General features: G+C 37.3%; 2 long non-coding RNA genes across 2 annotated transcripts in view; one reads left to right on the top strand and one right to left on the bottom strand.

Moving 5' to 3' along the window:
- Positions 1 to 12,240, bottom strand: part of LOC147843449 (uncharacterized) — a 186,625-nt gene that overhangs the window by 126,524 nt on the left and 47,861 nt on the right. The gene's annotated exons all lie outside the window — the stretch shown is intronic.
- LOC147843451 (uncharacterized) lies at positions 5,697 to 10,987 on the top strand. Its single transcript, XR_015493523.1, has 9 exons — positions 5,697 to 6,795; positions 6,888 to 6,954; positions 7,031 to 7,084; positions 7,159 to 7,309; positions 7,674 to 7,731; positions 7,845 to 8,018; positions 8,475 to 8,565; positions 8,654 to 8,723; positions 8,866 to 10,987. It is a non-coding gene; the product is annotated as an uncharacterized LOC147843451 (long non-coding RNA).

Raw genomic sequence — 12,240 nt, 5'->3', positions numbered from 1 at the left:
GAGCTTTCAATATAATTTGTGTCTCTGTGTTTCAAAGCTGAATAAAATGTGCATCAGATTCAACAATTGAACACTATTTGTGTTTGCAGCCTTCATGAGCCCACAGAGTTCAAACACTGAGCTCAAACTACTTTTGACTTTCTCTTTAAAGAGCTATAGGAATACTGAAATTAAATCAAATAAAGACATTTTTGAATCTGCTTGGGGTTGGTGGAAACATTTCACCGACGTTACGAGCAAGTTACTAGCTTTTATTCTTACAACTGACCCAGTGTTATGTGGCCATGAATCTGTTCTCCCACAGCAAACAGCTAAAACATTATCACCAACAATGTGGCTTAAATATATCCACACACAGATTACATGGGTTTAACTACAAATCAGGCATTGATATCTTAAAAATAATTCAAGTAAAAAATATTACTTTGCTGAAACGTAGTGTTTCCTCTCTAATATCTGCTGTGTCTGCTACAGAACCTGGTCAGTCATCCACGGCCAGAAGGGTTAGGAAGTGCGAGATTGATTTGTGACTATTTCCTGGTTTCTCCCCCGTGAAATCTAAACATTAACCTGTATTTTTAATATATGATTTAAAATTACATATTTCAATTAGAGATTAGATCTGCTTACAGTGCGTCATTTACAGTATGTGTTTTAGAAAACTGAGTGATTATTAGGGATGCACCGATACCACTTTTTTATAAAACGATATGAGTATTTTAATTTATGTTCTAGCCGATACCGAGAACTGATACCAATACTTCATAGATTTGGTTTCGATGAAGTTTATTTATTTATTTATTCATTTAGTTTTTGCTTGTTGCAAGGATAACCACAAACATCTTTAAGAGAAGGCTTTTCCAAGCCAAAAATATACACACATTGTTGATAAACCTGCAAATCCAGACCTTATCTATTAAAGATTAACTGTGGACATTTAAATGATGAGTTATCCTTGCGCTGACATCCCTCCACGACTTCACACATTACATAAAGTGTGTGCAGTGTACGTTAACTTTTGAAGTCACTCTCTTACACTGCATATTCGGGAAGCATAAAACCCTGTTATGGGCGATTTTTTCATATTTACGAGTCCTGCCGTTAATCCGCAGGTCAGGTATAAAGTAGGCTATACTTGATGCTATACTTTAAGTTTAACTATAGGTGGGTCACGGCTAGATAAGATCAATAGCCATAATTACTCAAAGCATACTCTCATTTTAAAAATCATGCGACCATCATCTCACAATGTTTAATAATAATCTTATTTTTATTAAAACGAGTGATTTAGCAATGCCGCGCCACTGACAAGCCAACTGCAGATCAAACAAAGCAACTATCGCGGCAACCTTTTTCTGAATTTCAGCTGTTCTTTTTTGCATTTGATTATTATGCGTTCAATGTTAAAAAAATCAATAATGAATAGAGTGTATCCTGCGTTTGTGCGTTTTATCACTGAAGCTGCCCTTTTTCAAAACTAAAAGTTGCTTTGTCTCTCTGGCAATATTTCAGCTTTATCTAATGAAAAGTTAATTTAGATGAGCCAATATTCAAAAATTGCAGTAAAGTAACTGTGACGTGCGGCCACACATCGAATCTGAGGTCTGTTCTCATCTCTCTCTCGCTGTCATCCAGACATTGATACGTAGACACCACACAAGTCATGTCGCAAAACTGAGGCTGGTACCAGCTGACAGGTAGAACAGCTGAAGCCTTTGCGAAATCTGTCAAATACAGCACTGAAATGAACAGGCATAAATGTCTTTGACCCAAAAAGTCTATCAGTAGGATATCTGTAAAAACGCAATCAGAGCCAATGTTATGTAGAAATTGTGTAGCCTAATAATTATATTAATTTTAATAAAAAAGAAAATTAAAATAAATAATTCATTGCATTTTTCGTTTGCTAAAAAATATACAAAGGGTGGCTAGTTTGTATTAATGTGTTGTAATATTAATTAAATGTGTTTAGCCTATTTAAGCTTAACGGTTATATATACTGCCAATAGGCAAGCCATTCAAAAAATATTATTTTATTGTGTACTGGGTTAGAATTAGGGATGCTCAAAATAATCGATTAACCGTTAACCGAAAGGGTGCGTTTGTGACCGATTAATGCTATCAGTTAAACGATTAAAATTATTATTTTATATATTTTTAGTTTGGCTGCATAAGCGGCCGATTGAATGCGCCTTTGTGTTAAGAGGGGCATCTTTTGCACGCGGCTCATCCCAGAGCAGCAGTTTGTGTTGTCAAGACAACTACAGAGAACTTTTAAAGAGCTTGGTTTCCGCTACATTCATTCTTCCATGGCGGGGACCAAAATGCATCCCGCCACGGCTACATTACCCATTCAAAACATTCAGTTATTGTTGTTGTTGTTTTTAATAGCGGATTATAATCGCAACAAAACGTATTAAAAGGTAAGTGGATTATAACAGCGCAAACTTTTTTGTAACCATATAGTGCTGTGCGCTATTGTTTAATCCTTTGGGGTTACGTGCTGACTGACTGAATGACTGACAGGTGCGCGATGCGTGAGGCCAGCAAACACGCAGAAGCTTTCAGTTAAGATGAACAGTTTCTATAGTTATACTTTATTTATAGATAAAGTATGACTCTACATATAATCACTCTATCTTGCTGGCGTTTATGGCCGTTTCGCTTTACTTCAGGACGCATTAACACCGCTCTGAAGGTCTAATCGCTGTTTTAAGTTATCCAGAGCTGTATGAATGTACAAATCTTGAATATCATAATATTATTAAATATTACAATTTTATCAACATAGACAGCAACACTTTTGCACAATTGATACCCAGCTGATTCAGTCGTTTCATAAGAGGACCGCGCTTCTTCTCTTCTTTTTTCCTTGTCAACATAAAGGCAGTGAGGTGCGCCTCGCGTTTTTGGAATGAAAAAAGCACGTTAGCTGTGCTCGGCCACTTGTTCAACTGCAAGACATACTTAACTTGCAAGACGATAATGTATAACCCGTGCCTACAGACACATTTGCCAAAGAAGCAAAATGGAAGAAGAATATTGCTTCAAACAGACGTGTTGATGCCAAAAAAAGCGCTGATGTTGACCTGGATCTGCATCATAAACGCAACAAATAGGCTTTACCTTTTATTTTACAGCATATAAAGCATGTATGCACATTAATGCAATATCATATTTAAACAAAAAACTGTTTACAAAAAGTCAACATATGCGCGCGTTGTTGTTGTCTTTTCATCACGCAGCGCGCGCACTTGAGCGCGATGGAGAGAAAGGAAACCATAGCAAGACATAATCTTTAAAATAATGATTTCTATTAAAAATGTAAAAAGGTTTTGTGATTATAATAATAACAGCGGGGCATTAACTAAATGCATATTTTCCGTGGAGCGAGCGATTTGAGGAAGTCAGCTATTTTATTTGACGGAAGACAAAAATATGATTGGAAAAAAATCAGTCAGTGTTTTCGATTAGTAATATAAATTACTTATTTAAGTGCAAAATAATTTAGGGCAGTCCTATTTATTTTATTCATTTTATTTAGATTATTCTGTTCTTCTGTGCTAAACACTGCAGGTACGTGAAAATGCTCTGTTGTATTGTTCTATTATTAATATGCTAGCATATAAAAATAAATTAGTATTTTATGCAATATTTAAAGTGTCAGACACAAAATAGACATGTCAATTTGTTTAATATAAAATTAATAGTAATCTGACCAGTTAACCGTTAATAACCGATTATTGAGCGGCAGTTGTCGGTTAGCAAAATTAACCAAAATGAGCATCCCTAGTTAGAATGTATATTTTACATGAAAAACTATATGTAGCATGTCTCGCTGTCATTTAAAACATGCAATTCATAACACACCAGAGCTGTAGGCCTACACTTACACGGCGATGTTGGTCAATAGTCATACTGCGCACCACGTTATTGAGCTCAAATATCTCTGAGGGAGATTATGTGACCCGATAGCCATTATTAACTTGAGAGATTTTAAAAATAAAAGGCCTTTTTAAAAAAGGAACAACACACAAATCGGCAACAAGTAAAACTGGTCCCTTGGAGTTCAGCACTTGTCATCTTGCCAGTGTATGCTGCGTGGTGTGTATGTATAGCGCCCTTATGCGGCGCATGTCAACTGTCACTGGTGAGAGAGAGCGTGCCCGTGAGAGCTCAGTGCAAGTATCGATATAATCACAAGCAAAATCATATCATTATAAATATTCTATTAACAATACTTATCAAAATATTTATACACTTACATGGTATTTATTGAGATTGTGTGATCTGTATAGGCTGTCTGATCTTTACAGAAGCTGTAAACTGAGACGGGCGCAGTGACCGCAGTAATGTTCAGCTCTGATGAGGTGCTTTTATTTACCCTGTAGTCTTTAGATTTTTTACATAATGTTCCATTACTTAAAATTTCTTTCGTTTTTTTTTATTTATAGTTTATATTAACATGAGTGCTAGCTTGTTTTGCTGTGATCATTATGCAAGGATCATATTTCATGTTCGGTTTATTCTTCAGTAGCCGATAGATTCATTAATAATGTATTTTTAAAAGGATTGTTTATAAGGACTAAGCTATAAATATATAATACATTAGGCTAATTATTAAGACAATGGTCAGGTAGGATAACAAATCACATCCATGTAGTAAATTACTGTTGAGTGGGATCTGTGCGTGGTATCTGCCTTTTTATGTACGATATGAGTATGAGTATTTTAAGTGTCGCCCCGATACTGGTATTGGAATCGGTGCATCCCTAGTGATTATAAATACACTGTTTGACCAATTCATGCGTGATGTATCAATTCATAGATTCAGCATTTCCATAATTTGGTGGAAGTGAGATCATATCTTAAGTAAAACATAGGGCCCTATCATACACCCGGCGCAATGCAGCGCAAGGCGCGGCGCAAATGTTATTTGCTAGTTTCACCTTGACGCAAGTGTTGTTTTGCTGTTTTGCACCACGTTGTTTAAATAGCAAATGCATTTGCACTTATATGTGCGCCCATAGGCGTTCTGGTCTGAATAGGAAAGTGTTCTGAGGCGCACTGCTGGCACGTTGCTATTTTGAGAAACTATAATAGATTTTTCATTAGACCAAAACAAACCCGGTCTAAACTCCAGCTCAGAGTTGCGCCTCGCTTACAGACTGCTTAATAGCCTACACACAAGATGTAGAGCAATACGCAAATATCTTTACATATGAAAAAATTTAAATATTAAGGATATATATAGGATATAATAAGAATATAAATATAGGAAATAAGTATAAAGGATTAAAATATTACAAATCATGTTATTTTCTAGCATAAATAAATATGAAAAATCACTGCTTTTATTTCTTCTTCATCTCGGGAGGCTTTTTCAGTTCATTCATAACAATTTGCTTTTGTATAATGTTATTATTATTAGCAGTAATATTTATTATCTCCATATTTATATTTGTTTTATTAAAAACAAGCTTAGATTTGCCCACCTGCAGGTTTTAGACCATATGGGGCACAGCATGTGTATTAGGATACAACTCAGGTTTTTAAGCACACTTTGTTGTTATTGTTCATTTATTCGTTTGCTAGAAATTAGAACTGAATTTAGAAATAGTTTTGAAACGAATATTTGCGCTTAACAAACAAAATTAATTATTTATAGGCTAATTAATGTGTGTGCATAAAGGTTTCCCTATCTAAGAGCGAAAGTGAAAGTAGATCGATTATCTCTCATTCTCACGCAGTAAATGCTCTGTTTAACAGTTTTCTGTTAAAAAAAAACTTTTAACTGTTTGCTTGTAAAATGCTGAGTTTTTCCACTTAGACTTACTTTACATCCTGTAAATAGCGAATGCGCTTATGGCGCGACGCAGCTGGCTCTTAAAGGGAATGGGAGATGAGACTCTGATTGGTTTATTCTTAAAACACATCTATAACTCAATAAGAAAATAAACTCAAACCTTTTAGACCATGCGCCACGGCGCAAAGCAGATTTTTCTGTCCTTAAATTAGCAAAGATGCATTCTGACACACCCTGAAAGCGTTTGCACCCTGGGTTTTGCGCTCTGCGCATGGACTGTCAAAATAGAGCCCATAGAGTTTGTGTAAACTGTGCAACTGACCACCGTTTTCAGGCCGACTCGGGTAAGGTTCCGCACCATTTGAATCACATCCAGATTAATTTAAATCTGAGGCAACAAACTAAATCGAAAGCCACACCGCTAAACTATTTACATAACAAATGACTTCAGGCTATAAATCATAAATGGATTTTTTTACACAACTACTAACACATGTTAACACATTAGTGATAATTATTTTACCAATAATTCTCCTGAGTTTGCACTGAAATAACTGAAATGCCAACAGGACTTGTCTGTAAAAGCACCTCTCTAACATGTATCTGCTTAAGCCCTCCACAGTTTTTTTTAGATTCTTAGCATCTGATGACATGATGCACTAAACATACTAATCATAACAGTGTGATCGTACAGAACAGGGAACAGCCAATGCTGATCACATCTGTTATCGTTTGCATCAAAGGGTAAAAGGGCGTTCATATATTTTTAATTATTATTCAGTGATTTCTCTGCATACCACTAGAAGGAAACCCGCGTACAACACTTTGAGAACCACTGGTATAGATGGGTGGTTAGGCCTTGTCTGTGTCAGGTTTTTCCTTTTTTCAGGTATTGGAGAGCAGGCAAAAGAGGGAGACTCACAAGAGCAGTGGAGCAGAAGAAGGAGAACGGTGGAGATATACTTGAAGACCTGGAGCTCATGAAGCAGGTAGTGCTGCTTGAACAGACTAAACAATGGAGTTAGTTTCAAAAGAAATGTATTAAAATTAGTTAAAGACCTGATATCTTTCTCTTTGACAGGTTGGCATGGAGCATGTGAAGGAACAGGGAAACACACTGTAATGACAAGTGCATCGTAATAAATTAGGTACAGCCTTAAACTTTAAGTTGAGTCAACTGAACTTTATAAAACATTTTAAACTTATACAATTACATTTTTACAGAGTAAGTGTCACAGAAGGGACGACATTCAGTTCAGTAATATAACAGGACGTCAGGTGAGTATAAGCAGGTGAGTTTATTGATGCAGATAATAAGTCCATTAACCTGAATTGGATATTTGATTATGCAGGCTTGGAGACTGGAGACGGATACCACAGACAGCAAACAGGATGAAGACTTAACGAGGAACCAGGAGACACCTCACTAGGAGAGACACTGGAACTCACAGGAGATGTGCTTGTGGTGCTTCAGTGAGTGGAAAACCTGGTCTTAATGGGGCAGTAAGTGGTTGTCAGATATTTCCTTCAGATAGACAGAAATAGATACAATATTTTTGTTTGTATGCTTCATTTGTATATCGCTATCTAACTTAACATTTGCAGATTGTTATTTGTTATATGATCGGATAAATTGATCTGTTCTAATGTATTTGTATGCTGTCAGAGTTACCACATTGAATATTACTGCACGTCTGTTGTCAGATAGATTGTCTGGCTGTTGTATTATTTATTAGTAATTTATGCTGTCGGCCTGTTCAACATTTGTAGCTTTTGATTGTTTTTTGTTTTATTTACAGTTTTCAAACTTCCAAAGAATGGTATTAGATTAATGAATGACTTGACATCTTTCTATTGTATTTTACAGATCAGATGGCACCACATGGAGAAAAGAAGGAATCACACACCTCAGCAATGACTGGATGGTCAGGAATTTAATTTTTTTTTAAATTAGGTGGACGTGTGAATCGATGGACGTCCTTCCAAGATGAAGGAGTGCTGGTTGTTGTAGATAGTAATTAGGCCTTGTCTTTGGCAGGTTTTTCTTTTTCAGGTAATGGAGAGAGAGCAGGCAGAAGAGGGAGACTCACAAGAGCATAAGTGGAGCTATCAGGAGCTTAAGTTTGATTACTTTATTTTGGATTATGAAAGAAAAATTCTCCAACAAGAGTGATTATGCTGCTTCCTGATGGTGAAAGTGATTATACTCATGGCAAGTATTATTTGACAGTTTGGTCATTTGTTTCACTAAGGGCCTACTCACACTATGCCATCCGTACCGTGCCCAGGCCCGTTTCCCGGATCGTTTGAGAAGTGTGAGTGCGCTGAATCAGGCTCAAGCACGGTTCACTTGGCCGGCCCTGGCCCGGTTGAAAGAGGTGGGTCTGAGTGCGGTTCACTTGGGCCCGAAACTGAAAGCGACACGTGACTTTTAAGGGACTGTTTCATATGGATTTATTAATCATTCTTACTGTTCATTGAACGCAAACTGCCGTAGTTTATTAAATACGCAAACTTCTCAATGCACGACAGCTGAATTTGCGGTTAGTAAATAACCGATTGTGTTCTATTTGGGACACTACATTCATATACTATGCTGTTGAGTGTGTAAGTGCATAAGTACATAGTGTATAAGTTCATAGTGTATAGCGTGCCTTTTGGGACGCAGCTTTTGTCATTTGTAGGTTGGAGTGGAGCAGAAGTAGAAGAGTCACAGGAACAGTGGAAATATACTTGAAAATCTGGAGCTCAGGAAACAGGTAGAACTGCTTGAACAGACTAAACAATGGAGTTTGTTTCCAAAGAAATATATTGAGATTAAAGACCTGATATCTTTCTCTTTGACAGGTTGGCATGGAGCATGTGGAGAAACAGCGAACCACACATCAGTATTGACAAGTACATCGTAATAAATTAGGTAGACTTACATTTTTAGTTGAATCAAATTAACTTAATAAAACATTTTTAAATTATATACTTTAATTTGTAAAGACTAAGTGATGATTGGGTATTTCCTTCAGATACAGTAAATAGTTAGATAGATGTCTTGTCTGCCGCAGGTGTTTCTTTTTCAGGTAATGGACACACAACAAACAGAAGAAGGAGACTCACAAGAGCATCAGTGGAGATTTATCTGAAGAACGCTGGAGAGCAGCTTGTGCATTGCTGGAGTTCAGCAAGCATGTAGAGCTCTGTTAGTCGTGTCTTTGTCTTTTACAGACTGGAGTGGAGCATGTGGAGACCAATAGGAATCACACACCTCAGTGGTGACTGGACACTGATGGTCAAGAATATCCTTTTAATGCAGAAGTATGGGTGCATGGATAGATGTCCTTCCAAGTGGAAGGGGGTGGTGGTGGGCATAGATTGTTAAATAGATGTTTTGTCTGTGGCTGTTATTTACATTGTAGATAATGAATTCTCAACAGGCGGAAGAGAGATACTCACAAGAGCATAAGTATTATAAATAATTTTTGATACATTTTGAAATATAAGTTGTATGTACCTATGATATATTTGTATGGGGGAGACCGGGGATAGTTGTACTTCTATTATATTTCTCTATATATCTTTGAGATCTTGAGTTACAAGTGTCTGCTATTAAATGGCCAAATAAGTAATTTTTGCAGCGTAAACAGTAAATGTGAAACTTTTTAGTTTCAGGGCGTACTCACACTATGCTATCAGTACCGTGCCCAGGCCCATATCGTTTGAGAAGTGTGAGTGCTCCGAATCTGGCTCAGGTGCGGTTCACTTGGCCGGCCCTTGCCTGGTTGAAAGAGGTGTGCCAGCGCGCGATTCACTTGGGCTGGAAACTGAAGACGAGACGTGACATTTAAGGAACTGTTTTATATGGATTTATTAATCATTCATACTGTTCAATGAATGCAAACTGTCGTAGATTATTAAAGACGCAAACACCTCACTGCATGACAGCTGCACCTGTAGCAAACCTCTTAATTCCTGCAGCGCGATGACTTTATAATTGTTTATGAGCGTCAAAAGTGGCTGATCTGTTCAGCGAAATAATTAACTGCGTGTCACCCCTTCCACCCCTACCTCTCCAGCTTTCCCTTCATAGGGTGGCACGGTGGCCCAGTGGGTAGCAATGCAGCCTCACAGCAAGAGCGTCACCGGTTCTAGTCCTTTAACAGGCTGACTGTCATTTCTGTGCATAGTTTGCATGTTCTTCCCGTGCTCGCATGGGTTTTCCCTGGGTTCTCCGGTTTCCTCCCACATTCCAAAAACATGTACTACAAGTGAATTGATCAATCTAAATTTAGCACTACATTCAAACTCTCATTCAGCAGCATATCTCTTCATAGCATTTATTTTAGTCATCAGCTCATATCATGGGGGGAGTTGTCGAGATCTACCTGAGGCAAACGGGAGGGAGCCCAGGGCTCAAGGACCTTTTGAGCTCAGGTCTCTCTCCCGGGACAGCATGCTAAACTTGCTTATAATCAGTCATCAGCTAAGTGTGAACTCTTGAAAACGATATAACTAAAGAAATTTCCACTGTGCTGAGTGAGAGCGCTTCTTACTGAACTGTGCATCATTGATGACGTAAGCATGCTCAGTCCCAAATGCGATGTGAGTGCGGGCCGTCAGGTGAGACGGGAGGGGGGACAAATGTGCTTCGGCCCGGTTCAAGGCAACTGTAAATAGTGTGAGTAAGCCCTCAAACAGGAGGAGTGAAATGTTACAATTCAGCCCACAGTCTGGGTTAGTTGTAACATCATAAAATGAGAATTATGACATAAAATGGATTTGAAAGCTTTTTATTCAGCATTGAGCTTTCAGTATAGTTTGTGTGTCTCTGTGTTACAAAGCTGAATGAAATGTGCAAATGTGCATCAGCTTCAACAATTGAACACTATTTGTGTTTGCAGGCTTCATGAGCCCACAGAGGTCAAACACTGAACTCAAACTACTTTTGACTTTCTCTTTTATAAGCTATAGCAATACTGAAATTAAATCATATAAATACAGTTTTAAATCTGCTTGGGGTTGGTGGTAACATTTCACTGATGTGACTAGCAAGTTACTAGCTTTTGTTGTTTCAACTGACCCAGCATTATGTGGCCATGAATCTGTTCTCCTACAGCTAACAGCTAAAACATTATCACCAACAATGTGGATTAAGTATATCCACAATCAGACACACAGATTACATGGGTTTAACTACAAATCAGGGAATGATATCTTAAAAATAATTAATTAGCTAATCTTAGCTGAAGTGTAGTTTTTCTGTTTAATATCTTATGTGTCTGTCACAGGACTTTTTCATATGTGGTATGAGGACTAAAATGAGCATGTGTGAAGTGAATCAGCTGATTTGTAACTAGTTCCTTGTTGTAGAGATTGTAAGTGTTACAACTATCCCCGCTCTCTCCAAATCTAAGGGCTTCTTTTTGACGGTCCATGTGCAGAGCGCAAATTGCAGGGCGCAAACGCTTTCAGGGCGTGTCAGAACGCATTTTTGCTAATTTAAAGACGAGAAAATCCGCTTTGCGCCATGGCGCATGGTCTAAAAGGGTTGAGTTTATTTTCTTAATGAGTTATTGGTGTGTTTTGAGAATAAACCAATTAGAGTCTCATCTCCCATTCCCTTTAACAGCCAGCCGCGTCGCGCCATAAGCGCATTCGCTATTTACAGGACGTATAGTAAGTCTAAGTGGAAAAACTGAGCATTTCACTAGCAAACAGTTAACAGAAAACTGTTAAACAGAGCATCTACTGCATGAGAATGAGAGATAATCGATCTACTTTCACTTTCGCTCTTGGATAGGGAAATCTTTACGCACAGACATCAATTAGTCTATAAATAATTAATTACGTTTGTTAAGCGCAAATATTCGTTTCAAAACTATTTCTAAATTCCGTTCTAATTTCCAGCAAACGAATAAATGAACAATAATAACGAAGTGTGTTAGAAAACCTGAGTTATATCCTAATACACATGCTGTGCCCCATATGGTCTAAAACCTGACAGGTGGGCAAATCTAAGCTTGTATTTCATAAAACAAATATAAATATGGAGATAATAAATAATACTGCTAATAATAATAACATTATACAAAAGCAAATTGTTATAAATTAACTGAAAAAGCCCTCTGAGATGAAGAAGACATAAAAGCAGTGATTTTTCATATTTATGTAGGCTAGAAAATAATATGTTTTGTAATATTTTAATCCTTTATATTTATATCCTATATCTATTCTTATTATATTCTATATCCCTAATATTTAATTTTTTTCATATGTAAAGATTTGCCTATTGCTCTCTTGTGCGTATTAAGCAGTGTGTAAGCGAGGTGCAACTCTGCGCTGGAGTTTAGACCGGGTTTGTTTTGGTCTAATTAAAAATCTATTTTTGTTTCGCAAAATAGCAGTGCGCCTGAGAACGCCTTCCTTTTTAGACCAGAACGCCT

This window comes from Danio rerio, chromosome 6, assembly GCF_052040795.2.
Source record: "Danio rerio strain M-AB ecotype USA chromosome 6, GRCz13ab, whole genome shotgun sequence".
Lineage (NCBI taxonomy): Eukaryota > Metazoa > Chordata > Actinopteri > Cypriniformes > Danionidae > Danio > Danio rerio.
The sequence above is the reverse complement of the archived record's forward strand: the minus strand, read 5'-3'. Positions and strand labels throughout refer to the sequence as shown.